At 44.9% G+C, this 13,165-nt stretch overlaps 1 pseudogene across 1 annotated transcript in view; it reads right to left on the reverse strand.

The window, feature by feature from the left end:
* Nucleotides 1-2,066: 2,066 nt before the first annotated feature.
* Nucleotides 2,067-13,165, reverse strand: part of LOC144320782 (syntaxin-8 pseudogene) — a 38,063-nt pseudogene continuing 26,964 nt past the window's right edge. Inside the window, exons 8-9 of the transcript XR_013386420.1 lie at nt 10,760-10,863; nt 2,067-2,948 (exon numbers count right to left, since the gene is read on the reverse strand). The product of XR_013386420.1 is annotated as a syntaxin-8 pseudogene (transcript). The remainder of the gene's footprint in view (nt 2,949-10,759; nt 10,864-13,165) is intronic.

A 13,165-nucleotide genomic window follows, 5' to 3' on the forward strand; every position in this document is an offset into this window, starting at 1 on the left:
TAATATGATTTTCCAAGTTTAACTTGTATAACGTATTGTCAAACTCTGTCACCCTGACTCCGTATTATTTGATACGCACTTTGCAGGGTGACCTCAGGGCTGTGTGGACTGAGAAAGGGATCCGAATCAATGTATTAATGCCTTCAAAGCCAGGAGCCATCGTAGGTGTAGTTTGCCATCAATTTCTGAACTCTCCCACATCAGTTGTGATACCAGATTGCTCAAAACTGAGTTCTGATTATGTTGTGCCCTTGATTTGTGTCTCAAATTGGCATTTTTAAAAACAGGCCTTTATTGCCTGGATATAATAATAGTGCCTGCCACCACCATCAGACAGACCTGGTGCTCTAATGCCAAGTTACACACAGGGCAGTTACTGGCGTGTCTTCGTTGGCACTATGAAATGTGGCTGAGAAGACAGACTCTCAGAGTAAGAAGTCCGTATTGGTGGTAAGAAACTCAGGAGTACTTTTGTCTCGAAGTACTAGCTATTTAGCATATAGCTCTCACGCGACGCCTGTCTGTGTGAATCCGGGTGAGATGACGGGCCCTGCTCTACTTAATGCCCTTGTGCATAGGATACCATTTTGGGAAGCTACCTAATGCATAAGCTTTTTAATGCTGTAAATTATAGTAGCTAAAATTAAATGCCACTTAACTTTTTCAGAGATGAATTAATGGACAGCCTGGTCAAATTCAAAGCTTTTTGATGTATAAAACTTTATAAACGGAACTATTCCATCGATAGGCAAAGTGTAATGAAAACCTGTCTAGATGGATAGTATGTAATTTCTGCACAGGTCTTGTTTAGTAATACATCACTGTATACCGGTCAGGAATCTTGCTCCAATAAAGGAACATAAAGATTTAAAAATATATATATATATATTTCAAAATGCATTAAAGACCTAAATATGAGAACTGAAACCAAAAAAACTCCTAGAAGAGAGCACAAGCAGTAACTTCTCTGACATTGACTCTAGCAACTTCTTTCTAGATACGTCTCCTAGGCAGGAAGAAAAAAGCAAAAATAAACTATTGGGATTACATCAAAATAAAAAGCTGCTGTACAGTGCAAGAAATAATCAACAAAATTAAATGGCAACTTACTGAATGGGAGAAAATATTTGCAAATGACATATGTGGTAAAGAGTTAATGTCTAAAATATACAAAGAACGTATACAACTCAACACCAAAAAACAAATCACTCAATGAAAAATGGGCAGAAGACATGAACAGACATTTTTCCAAAGAAGACATACAGATGGCCAACAGACACATGAAAAGATGCTCAACATTGTTCATCATCAGGGAAATGCAAATCAAAAGTACAATGTGATATCACCTCACATCTGTCAGAATGACTAAAATAAAAAACACAAGAAACAACAAGTGTTGGCAAGGATGTAGAGAAATAGGAACCCTTATCCACTATTGGTGGGAAAACAAACTGGTGCAGCCATGTGGAAAACAGTATGGAGGATCCTCAAAAAATTAAAAGTAGAATTATCATATGATATTGTAATTCTAATACTGGGTATTTACCCAAAGAATATGAAAACACTAATTTGAAAAGATACATTCACCCTTATGTTTATTGCAACATTATTTATAATAGCCAAACTATGGAAGCAGCCCAAATGTCCATCAATAGATGAATCTTAAAAAAAGAAGACGACTAAGTGACCCAAAATGCTTTAACCATATGCATCTCGTTTGTAAAATAATCACAATAGTATAACTAATCATTTTTTGGCTATCGTTTAGTGACATCTTTCTCTATGCCAGGCACTTAGCATATATTATCTCGTTTAATTTGCAAAAAACCCTGTGAGGTACAAGTATTGTTATGCAATTTTTTTTTAATGGAAAAACAAGTATTGAAAAGTTTACGTCAGGGATGCTTGGGTGGCTCAGTGGTTGAGCATCTGCCTTTGGCTCAGGGCATGATCCCAGGGTCCAGAGATCAAGTCCCACATCGGGCTCCCTGCAGGGAGCCTGCTTCTCCTTCTACCTATGTCTCTGCCTCTCTCTGTGCATCTTTCACGAATAAATAAATAAAATCTTTTTTTCTTTTTTGCTTTGGGGAGGGATTTATTGAGAGCAGTTTCATGTACCACTGGGGTGCTGGGCTTTTCTCCATCACCGGCAGGTGTCACAGCTGGCGGTTCCCTTGCTGTCACTAGTTGGTGGGCCAGAATGCCATGACCACAATAGCCACGAGCAGCAATAAAATCACCATGATCATCCCGCAAGACGTTGACTTTCTGTCCACCATGTTCACACGCCTGGTCTCGGTGCGGAGCTTTCTCTCTGTGTTCTTCACCAGGTTGGCAAAGTCATCAATTATCTTGTTTTGTTCATCCAGTTCGTTCCCAATTTCCTTCCCCATCTGTTTCTGGCGACTTATGATAGAGGACAGGGCATCCAGGCCTGCATCCCGTTCTTGGATAATCTTCTGCTGCTGTTGTTGGATTTCATCAAAACCCAAACCTCTGGCCTCCTCTGGCTCCTCAAGAGCCAAGGGTTGGGGACTCCTGGCTTAGCCCCTGCAGTCATCAAGCTGGACCTGATGAGATCCGGTTCTGCACCCTCGTTCTTAAAAGATGCCACAAGCAGTCTCTCTCGAGTTATGAGTTCATCCAGGAGGTTCTGTCTTTGGTCTCCTTCAAGCTGTGTGATCTGATGTGTTGACACAGCATTTAGCAATAAGTCCTTCAAAAAGGCGATCTTTTCCTTCAGATTCTGCAACAAAGTTCTGATTGTCACGGTAAGCCTGATTGTATTTTCACCATTTCTTTCATACTGATTTTGCTGTTGGATTTTCTCGGCAATCTCTTGTGCAATTTGGCAGGTAGAGTCGTATGTGGAGAACCAGGGGTCCGGGGCCATCGTGCAAGTCTCCGCCTGCTGCCGCCACTGTCAGACACTTCCTCATAAATAAAATCTTAAAAAAAAAAAAAAAGGAAGAAAAGTTTAGGTCAAATACCAAAGATCGTAAATTTGAGAAGTGGCAGAGATAGCATTCAAATCCCAGCTTCTGAGAGTAGTCTTCCTGAGAGTGGTCTTCCACTTGTACACACAACAGAAACTGCCAACACTTACAGTGCACTTGCCATGTGCCAGACACTCTTCTAAGAGCTTTACATAGATTCATTTAATTCGTTCTCACAAAACTCTATGATGCTTTCATTGAACAGATGAGGAAACTGAGGCACAGAGCTTTAGACATTGATTTCCTTCAGCAAATGTAAATGGAACACTCCTTGTGTGTTAAGCACTGTGCTAGAAGCCTGGGTATGGGACCCATAGTTGAGAAAGACATCAATCTTATTGCCTGGGATCTGTCAGCAAGGTCCATGACAATGACCAACAGCATGAGCTTAGGGTGGGATTCCAGAACTTGAAGTGAGGGATGGTAAGGATAGGGTATCCTAAGGTATGCTAGAGAGATGAACATACCAAGAAGTCTCTACAGCAAGAGTCTGAGCACAGGAGCAAGAGAGAATCTTGTCAGACTGAGGCCCAAGGTCAGATCTGGGATAGCAGAGGGACAGATGGAAACAGCTTTTTTGTTTCCATCTGCAATATGGCCTTAAGGGCAGGACTCCAAAGCCAAGCTGCCAGGTTCAAATCTTCACTCTGCCACTTGTCATCTGTGTGACCTTGGGAAAATTAATGAACCTTTCTGGACTCAGTAGTCTCATCCGGAAAATAAGAATAAGGTAGGGGTCAAGTTGTCCTATTGGTAGGGAGAAGAAAACTATAAAAGGAACCCATGAGGGCCTGTCCTTGTAGGCTTCAAGAAGGAGGAGAGATGAATTCTGATGGGACAGAGAGGGAATTTACATCCATGGTATAAAAGGTTGCAAATGAGCATGGGGCTGTTTCTTCTTAATTAACAGAGGCCAAGATGCAGGTGTCTGGAACTTGGGCTGGTGGGAGGTGGAGAACTCTCTGGTCTTGCATTTATTTATATGGCATCACATTGTTCAATCGTGGGCATGAAGAGGGGTTGCTGTTGCCTTTGCCTGGCTCCTCAATCACCCAGGGCAGGAATATTGATCTATTCCCAGCATCCCCTCTAAAACTTCCCCCACATCAGCTTCCAGCCTGGACGAAAGACTAGGGTGGCTGAGGGAGATGGTGGAAAGCAGCCATGTTCTGTTGCAATAAATCTTTCCTAGAAGCTCAGCCTGCTTTCCTAGAAGAGGAGATGGCTGAGCTCATCAGCCAGGGCTGGAGCAGCCCAGAAAGAATGCTTTTCAACCTCCAGAAGACCCCTTGGCTTGGGAAAGGAATGGCTCACTGGGGTGCTGTTTGTGGCCATGGGACTGTCAGGCTGGGCAGGGTGTTTGGTGACATATCATAGCAGCTGAGAAAGGAGGTAAGACAAACATGTTTGCCTGATGGGAATCTTGGGATCGCCCAGCTCCCCAAGCCCACTCTCTTTTGAGAGCTCATTCCAGGACTTCTTATAGACATTGAAGACCACAGTTTCCTCTCCCAGAAACCCCATTAAACTGTGAGTGAGTGAGTGAGTGAGTGAGTGAGTGAGTGCATGAGTGTGAGAATGTGTGCTTCTATTCCACCCCAGCCAATTTTTGATTTCTCATACTTTGCACATTTCAGCCATCATGTGTGTTCCTATGCCATTCCCCTCAAACTCCTCTCCTTCTACCAGCCTCTTCTGGAAGCCTCAAGCCTCAGAGATAATGACAAGAGGGTCTAGACTTTGCCTTAGAATGAGAATGTCTTCCTTGGTGATCTCATCATCCACTGACCCTTGAAGACGTGGGGTGGGGCGAGAACTGGGATGAGATGGGGTGATGGCATCATTCTGCTGATTGCCCTGCCCAGACCAAGCTCCCAAGCATGAAGCACCTGCCCCTTCACCTGGCAGCTCCTCTGGGACTTCCTGCTAAGCTCAAATGTCAGTAATGGAAACAGAAGACATGTAGCACCCCAGGTGGCAGCTTGACTTTCTCGAACCTGGGAACCAGTGGCCTAGATTCTGCCCCAAATACTCAACTGGGAGTTTTCTCAGTGGCCAAGTCTCCCCCCAACTCCCCCCACACCCCTACCCTGCTCTACCCAGGTCAAGCACAGTGTTTGGGTTAACCCTTTGGCTTGCTGGGATCCTTGGGCCTTTCTGCTATTCCCCTCTTGACTATTTACTCCAACAAAGCAGAAGAGTGACACCAGAAATACTAAATGCAGAGTATGATTCAGAATGAGGTATGAGTCACCCTAGAATGCACACTTCCAGGTGCCTCTGCTGACTTACCATACTCATTGCAAGCTTCTTCTGCTCTCAACAATAAGCTCACCTTCCTTGTCGCAAGATGACCAGAGTCAAAGGGGAGCCAAGCAAGGGAACATGTTTTGTCTGAAATAGCACATCTATGAACAAAGGAGTTAAATACAACTGTCTTTTTATCTTGGTGGGTGTTTCTGTGGAATTAGGAGAACCTGCAGGGCTTAATCTATTTGAGTAAATCAAGTTTGTCCGTATGTTCTGAGCAAGGGTTATGAAATAGCCAGTGTAGTTTCTCTGGCTCACAAAATGACCAGTGGCTTATAAGGAAGGACTACGTGACTTAAGACCAGGACAGTGAAACAGCCTGAGTTAGTGTCCCAGCATGTATATTGGGTTACTTAAAATAGCAAAAAACAGACGCAACCTCAATATTCACCCATAGGGTATTAGTTACACAAACATCTGTATAATGGATAGTGGGCCCTTATTAGAATTATGTGCTAGAAGAAGGCTTAATCTCGTGGGAAAGTATTCACAACATATCATTAAAAGGAAAAAGCAGATTACAAAGCAGTATGGACAGAACATAACAGTCTTGTAAGAAACTAGTACTGTGTATATTTTTTAACTGGAAGAATATGCATAAAAATGTTAATTGTGCTATCTCTGGGTAATTAGATTTGGCTTGATTTTTTGGTTTTTTTTTTTTTTTTTTTTTTTTGAGAGAGAGAGTGAGAATGCACATGTGAGCGTGGGTGTGTGGGGAGGGCAGAGAGAGAATCTCAAGTAGGTTCCATACCCAGCAAGGAGCCCAACACAGGGCTCAATCTCATGACCCTAAGATCATTACCTGAGCTGAAATCAAGAGTCAGATGCCCAACCAACTGAGCCACCCAAGTACCCTGGTCTCTATTTTTAAAAAATTTTCTTCCGTAAACATATATTATTCCAAAACCTGGGGAAAATTTATTTTAAAAAACAGATCATCTTAAAGGCCAGAAAATGGGTTTTCTGTTTCTTTATCCCATGTCTCTTCTCCATTTTATTTTGGAAATTCAAATCTCTCAGCCCTTCCCACAATAGACAGATACTTATGAAGCAAGAGGCACAGAGTAGCTGATGTCCTAAGCAATATCTCCAAGGTGAATCACTCACTGACAGTGACAGCTTTGGAATGGTGTCCCTCCCACCTGACACTGGGAATTAATAGTACCCAAACCAATTGTTCATCTAACCAGGAACAAACTTCTCCATGGGATTGGGGCTCACAGAGGACAATTATAAACCTCAACAGCTGCTCCGTGGGTTTTCAAACATGAAGGTGATTCATCCCTTCTTCTGAGCCTTTCTATTGCACCCTATCTCTTAGAGTTCTGAAAATCTGCTGTCATAGCGAGAAGGGGAAAGGGCCTGGGAGAACCATGGGAGGACAAGGAAGGGAACTGGAGGGGACACAACTAAGAGACTGACACAGCTGGGTTTTGTTTGCCTGGGTCACGGGACAGTGCCCTGCACAGAGGGGTGCCTGAGAGTGCGCAAAGGGAGTAGCAATTGATTTCACGGAAGGAAACCACTGTAAAATCTACTGCCGAATAGAGACCGGCCTCGGTGCACACCATTTCTGCCACAGATTTCTAAAAACCCATCTAGTTTTAGCTGTTCCTTATCACCACCACCTTCTGAAGTAGAATGGTCAAGATCAGCCCCTTCTCCTCCCTGGACATGGCACTACAGGTGTCCCAGCTGTCCCGAAGTCACTATTCCTGTCTGTGGCAGCTCTTGGTGACACACCTAGAAGGTAGCCCGGAGCACCACTGTTCTCCTGGTCCACTGGTCCGCTATGCCAGCTGGCCATTCCTGCCACCCCAGGGGGGCCACGTTACCCAATTCTGGTGCTTGGTCAGATGGTGGCTTTTTTCAGTCAGCCTGTCCTTGGAAAACTCATTCCTTTTTCGTACTGGAAAATTCCTCTGGTGCCTGTCATTGAATTATCAGGAGACCAAGGTTTCCATTTTCACAGAAGTCATTAACCAGCTCCTGTCTGAGACCAAGCCTGTTCCGGGAATTTTTTTACTCATCCTTTTAAAGCTATAAGCCAGCCCCAGAAGATGAAGTCTGAAGCAGGGTCCTGGGTTCTCCTAAAGCAGACAAAGGAGTGGAGGCTAGGCTGGACTGAGCTATGCACTGAGTCTGGGGTCCACCTCCAACAGCTATGATCACCACAGCCCTACCTGATTTCATTTCGTGCTCTCTACTCTTGATTGCCTGGGGATGGTGGAATAAAGAGTGGGCAAGGAAAGGCCAGCCAAGGAAAACTTACCCTGTAGAATGAGGCTCCCACCATCCTGACCCTGGAGAAGACTTCTCAAAAAAGGAGAGAAAGAAGAAAGAAAGAAAGAAAGAAAGAAAGAAAGAAAGAAAGAAAGAAAGAAAGAAAGAAAGAGAAAGAAAGAAAGAGGAGAAAGAGAAGAAGAAGAAGAAGAAGAAGAAGAAGAAGAAGAAGAAGAAGAAGAAAAAGAAAGAAAGAAAGAAAGAAAGAAAGAAAGAAAGAAAGAAAGAGAAAGAAAAGAAAGAAAGAAGGAGGAGAAAGAGAAGAAGAAAAAGAAAGAAAAGAAAGAAAGAAAGAAGAAAGAAAGAAAGAAAGAAAGAAAGAAAGAAAGAAAGAAAGAAAGAAAGAAAGAAAAGAAAGAAAGAAGGAGGAGAAAGAGAAGAAGAAGAAAAAGAAAGAAAGAAAAGAAGAAAGAAAGAAAGAAAGAAAGAAAGAAAGAAAGAAAGAAAGAAAGAAAGAAAGAAAAAAGGAAAAGGAAGTAGGAATAGATAGACTGACCCTGCTGGAAGGAAGTCTAACCCTACTCTATCCTTGCCAGATCACAAGCTGGGAAGATGTTCGCTTTTCAGATGATTGACACAGAGATAGAGAATTGTATTTCTATATTTCAGAGAACAAAAACTCAATAGATTAAACTAGAGATCCTCATTGTTTCAGTTCCCAGGATTGGCTAGAGCAGGGAAGTCAGCTTGGAGAAATAGACAAGCGTCCCCTCAGCTCTAGAACCCCATGGTGGGCTCAATCTGTTTGAAGTCTAAATTCTCAAGTGAAAGTAGCTTCAGGGTGAGAAAACTACTTATGTACAAAGTGATGCTTTCTGTAGGAAATCCTTAGGTGCTACCATTTTATTATCAAAGAGGATGAAGGTGCAGCTTTCTGTTGATATCATTGTCAGGCTATGCAAACCACACCAACTCAAACCTCATTCATTCATTCACGTGTCCATTTAGCAAATATCTATTGAACACCTTGTAGATACATGCACCAAATAAAATGCATTACCTACCATCCCCTCCAGGAGTTCACAGTCTAGGAGAAGGGCACTCAGGGAGACTCAGAAATTATTATAGACTATGGTGAAAGACTAAAGCAAGGTAAGAAGTCATGGGTGCATGAAGAAGCATGTTAATTCTGCTCACAGCTTCTAGAAGCTCTTCACAGTAAAGACTGTGAAGTTGGGCTGAACAATGAGTAGGAGCTTTCCAGGCAATTAGACTGATGTTTTCATCATAGACATGAGTGTACTTCACTATGTATCTGAGGTTCAAAAAGTCAGAACACAGTGGGTGACAGCCTTCTATAGAACATGCACCCCATCACCCATCAGAAGTCATAGCTGTGCTCTTTAGCAATGAACCTGCGGGCTAGTGGCCCAATGCAGGCCTTAACATCTGATGGAGCCAGAAGACATCTCAGACCTGAGTCCTGAGCATGTTCGTCCAGACATGGCTCCTTCTTAGGGAAATTGAGAGTCCAGCTCCATTTAAGCATATAGGCAAAAACGCCTGGACAAAGATTGGAGACAGTTTGCATAGGGTGGGTCCTAATGTGCCATGGGCTTCAGCCCTTGGCTTGCCCCTTGCTCCCCCTGCCTACCATATCTGCCCCACTCTTCCCAGAGCATCTGATGAATATCTAGTCACGCTTCCAGACCTAGCTCAAATACCATCTTCTCTAAGAAGACTTTCCCAACATTTCTGGATCGAATGGTCATCCCCTTCCTTACCCCACTTTGGCACATGTTGCATCTTACCTGTTTCAGAAGTCGCTGTATTCATTTACTTATATGTCTAATTACCCAAGGGCAGGAAATGGGTCTCTCTCATCTCTGTAGCCCCAATTCCCAAGGCCTGGTGGACTTTTATTGAACAGATGCAGACTGCACTTGTAGGTCTTCTAATAGCAGAAAATATTCGCTGCAAAATCCCTCCTGATAGAATCATGAAGTATCTAATAACCCTGTTTCACATATGGAGAAACTAATGTGTGAAGGGAGACAAGTCCAGAATTTACTTGAATCTAAGGCTGTAAATCTCAACCAGGACTGTGCCGACACCCAGATTCCTCGCAGCCCCCGGGCCACCCCACATCAGATGCAATTCCAAACAACCCAGAGCCTTGCTGAACAGTTTCACAGTGCTGGGCTCTGCTATGTTCTGGAAGGTTCTTCCGAACTGTGCTTCCAGAAGGTCGGGGCAGGGAGAAGCCCCAAAGGCCCAGTGCAGTGTCAGGTTCCCCCTTTTCTGTCAGCAGGCCTGGAAGAGCCTTTAAGAAAATGGAGTATTATTATTTGTTTGTTTTTACAGTGACTCATCTGTCGTAACTGGGTTAAAGTCCACTTAGAGAAAAAAAGAACAAAAGACCTCCTGTTAGTGCTGGAAGTTTGCCTCTTAAGATATCACTGAGAGGAACTGGGAAGAAGAAAAAAAAAAACCCAGCAGGGCAGAGGAAGCTGCAGGCGTGCAGGAACACAGCGGCACTTTGGAAAGGCAAACACGGTGGCTTTCATCTCCAGCGCCCTATCTGAGTGGGCCGCTCCCTTTGCCGCTGCTTTGTGATCCGCTGCAGTGCTAGCCATCAGACACAGGCCAGTGCCCTGTTCCCACACTCTCCGGACCCAGGGAGGCTGCCAGGAGCTATGGCGGTGTGGGCAAATCTCCATATTCAATCATCTCCAGGCCTTAGAAGAAGGCGGTGGTGGTGGTGGCGGTGGTGATGCTGGTGGTACCAAGATAAAAAACTTACTAAGTGCCAGATGCCATCCTCACATACTATATCACAACTCAGTTCAGAAATACCCAGGAGGCTAGCATGCTACCTCCCCAGCTGCAGCGGCAGGCAGCTGCCAGGAGGCAGAAATCTGGCCTCACCTTCTTTGGGAAACCCATTGGCCTTGTGTAAGTACAGGATCCCTGGGACTGGTGGGCTCCCAAATAGGGTGGGACCAGGTTTCCAAGTGGCATTTTCCAGAGTACAGACTCAGACCATGTGACCCCAAGACTCAAGGACTTACCTCTTATGTTCTTAAAAAAAAAAAAAGATAAAATAAACTAGAGAAGGATAAGACTCTATGGTTCTCGTCCCACAGTCTTCCATCTGATAGGCCCCACTTGCAGTCCACTTGAATCTATGTCCTTCATCCAGCAGTTCTTTGAAAATATTATCTCACCTTTGGCCACCCAGACACGAAGTGGGTCTGCACCACGACTGTCCGTTCTGGCATTGGTCCTCTTCCCCTTAATTATAAAAGGCTGGGATTTCTCTGCTCCAAGCCTGGAAGGAGGATCGGGGACATGCAGGAGAAGATAAAAATCCCCTGAAAGTGCTAGATCCCTCCCTCCATTAGAAGCATTTCATATCACTCTCTTCCTTCCCAGGGGTCCTCTGGTCCCCCAGAGGTTAGGCCTCACCGTGGGTCCCAGACCTCTGCCCTGCAGGGTGATAGGACCTTCTGGGCCTTCCAATTCAGAGTCATCCCTAATCATTCCATTTCCTGAACAAGACTAATTTTTGGTAATTTATGATCAAACACTAAGAATCCTTCAACAGAAACACCCAGAGGAAAGTATTGTGCTAATCTATCCTCTCTTTGCTCACGGATATCCACGTTCTACCAAATGCAGCAGACGGGTGTGGGAAACAACTTGCTTTCCATGATAGAGGTGCCATAATTAGGCTGCTCCAGTGCCGGGCTGGTCCCCTGGTTTTCTGTACGCTGCTCTGTGACTTTGAGGGGATTATTTGCACTAACAAGCAAGGCCTCCACAAACAATGGGTTGCAGGGAAGACTCAAAAGAAGCCGACCCAGTGCTCCCTGGTATGCTTCTCCCTTCAGCTGGCCTCACGAGGATCAGGCCTCTGGTGGAATCACTGGAGATTTAGGGCTTAATTAAACCCTGGCTTTGGGCCAACATGCCGGTGGCCCCTTGATTTTCCCAAGTCCACCCAAGTGGCATAAACACCGGGCTAGGAATGTGAACCGCTTAGCTGAGCCTGTAAGAGCCAGTGCTCATTAGCTAGGAGTCTTAGTCTTAGCATGGCCAGCTCACAGAGTTCAACAGGTGTCGGCAGGCCCAATCCTGGAAGGACAGCATGACTTTAGGTTAATTGTCCCTATATCTGCCACGGCTGGGGGGCTTTGCAGACCAACTTCACCATTGAGATCTTTGGGATCCCCTGCCTTTCTTGGCCCGGTAAAGCCCAAGCTCACCACCAGAGGCAACTAAATCATCTTATTGGGCTGTCCCTGATTATTATTGGCCATTCAGAGATCATTTGGCTTCTGAATAAATGGTTGGATCTTGCACAGCCCAAAGCATAAAGACCAGGGGCATTTCTTTACTGGAAGGCAGTGGAGAATTTCCCATGTGAGGATACCTGTGAAACACAAGTGAAACAACGGCATGCTTTCTTCAGTTTGGCGATTCTGTTGTTGCTTAGACTCAGCATTTATTTGTGACCCTTAAGGACTCAGCAGACACAGTAAGCTGCTTAGGCCCCCATATGGCCCAGAACTGAGCAAACAACAGCTTCATTCCCAGGACCCCACCGTTGGCAGCCCCAGGACTCACCCTGGGATTATCCTGAGGCTACCCCCTAAAGCATGAACCTTGTAATTGGTCTGTCTCATAGCCAAGCCCCCCCTCCACTAACATGGGGGTCCCGGCAAGATGTGGGTGACTTAGGAATGGCCTGCTTAGAAGCAGAAGGGGAAGAGCCAGATATGACGCCTCCTACCCTGACTAGCTGCGTGAACTTGGTTCTCATCTCTACCACAATATCCATGCCCATAAACATAATGACGATACCTGCCACAACTTTTCCCTAAAGGAGGCTGCAGGGGTGAATTAATTAATGTTTATTGAGCACCTGGAGTTCTTTGGAGAGAGGCCTTTATAAATATAAGGCATGATTAAAGGATATCAGTTTGCTAACTCTCAGAGGAAGTACTTAATGGGATCAGAGCTAAATATCTTGATGATTGAGTTTCATTCTTAAATCAAATATGCACTGGGTTCCTATCACTCGACTCTGCTGTCCACTCATGTTATTATCCTGTTTTCTTTTCTCATTTCTATACACCATAGTACAACAGCTGCTCCCCTCCTACCATGCTTACCCACTGCCTGCTTCCTTCACTCCAGCTTTTGTCACCTCCACCAAGGTTACAAGGCCACCTAATTGTTAAGCTCAATGGCTTTTCTCATTCTACATTCTCCTTGTCCTTTCTGGAGCATGACACTGGTCACTACTCACTCCTTTCCCTTGCAAGTCTTATTCTGTGATTTCCTCAACCCCAACAGGTCCAAACTGAAGTCACCATTGTCCTCAGATCAATTCCCTGCCCTTACTTCGAGACCTCCCTGTCCGTGGACAACCCCTACTGCCGGGTTTTACTGTCCCAGCTCACTCTGTCCTTGCAAAAACCCTCCCCAGGTGGCGAAACCTCTAGATTTGAGGTAGGTGTGACACGTGTGTCCCTGAACTGTCCCACAGGCCTCTCTGTACCACTGTGGCCTCTGGTCCTTTTCCCAAACCCATCTGAGTCTCCTGCCCCTTCCCTGTGGGCTGTTCC

Source organism: Canis aureus, chromosome 9 (assembly GCF_053574225.1).
Source record: "Canis aureus isolate CA01 chromosome 9, VMU_Caureus_v.1.0, whole genome shotgun sequence".
Classification (NCBI taxonomy): domain Eukaryota; kingdom Metazoa; phylum Chordata; class Mammalia; order Carnivora; family Canidae; genus Canis; species Canis aureus.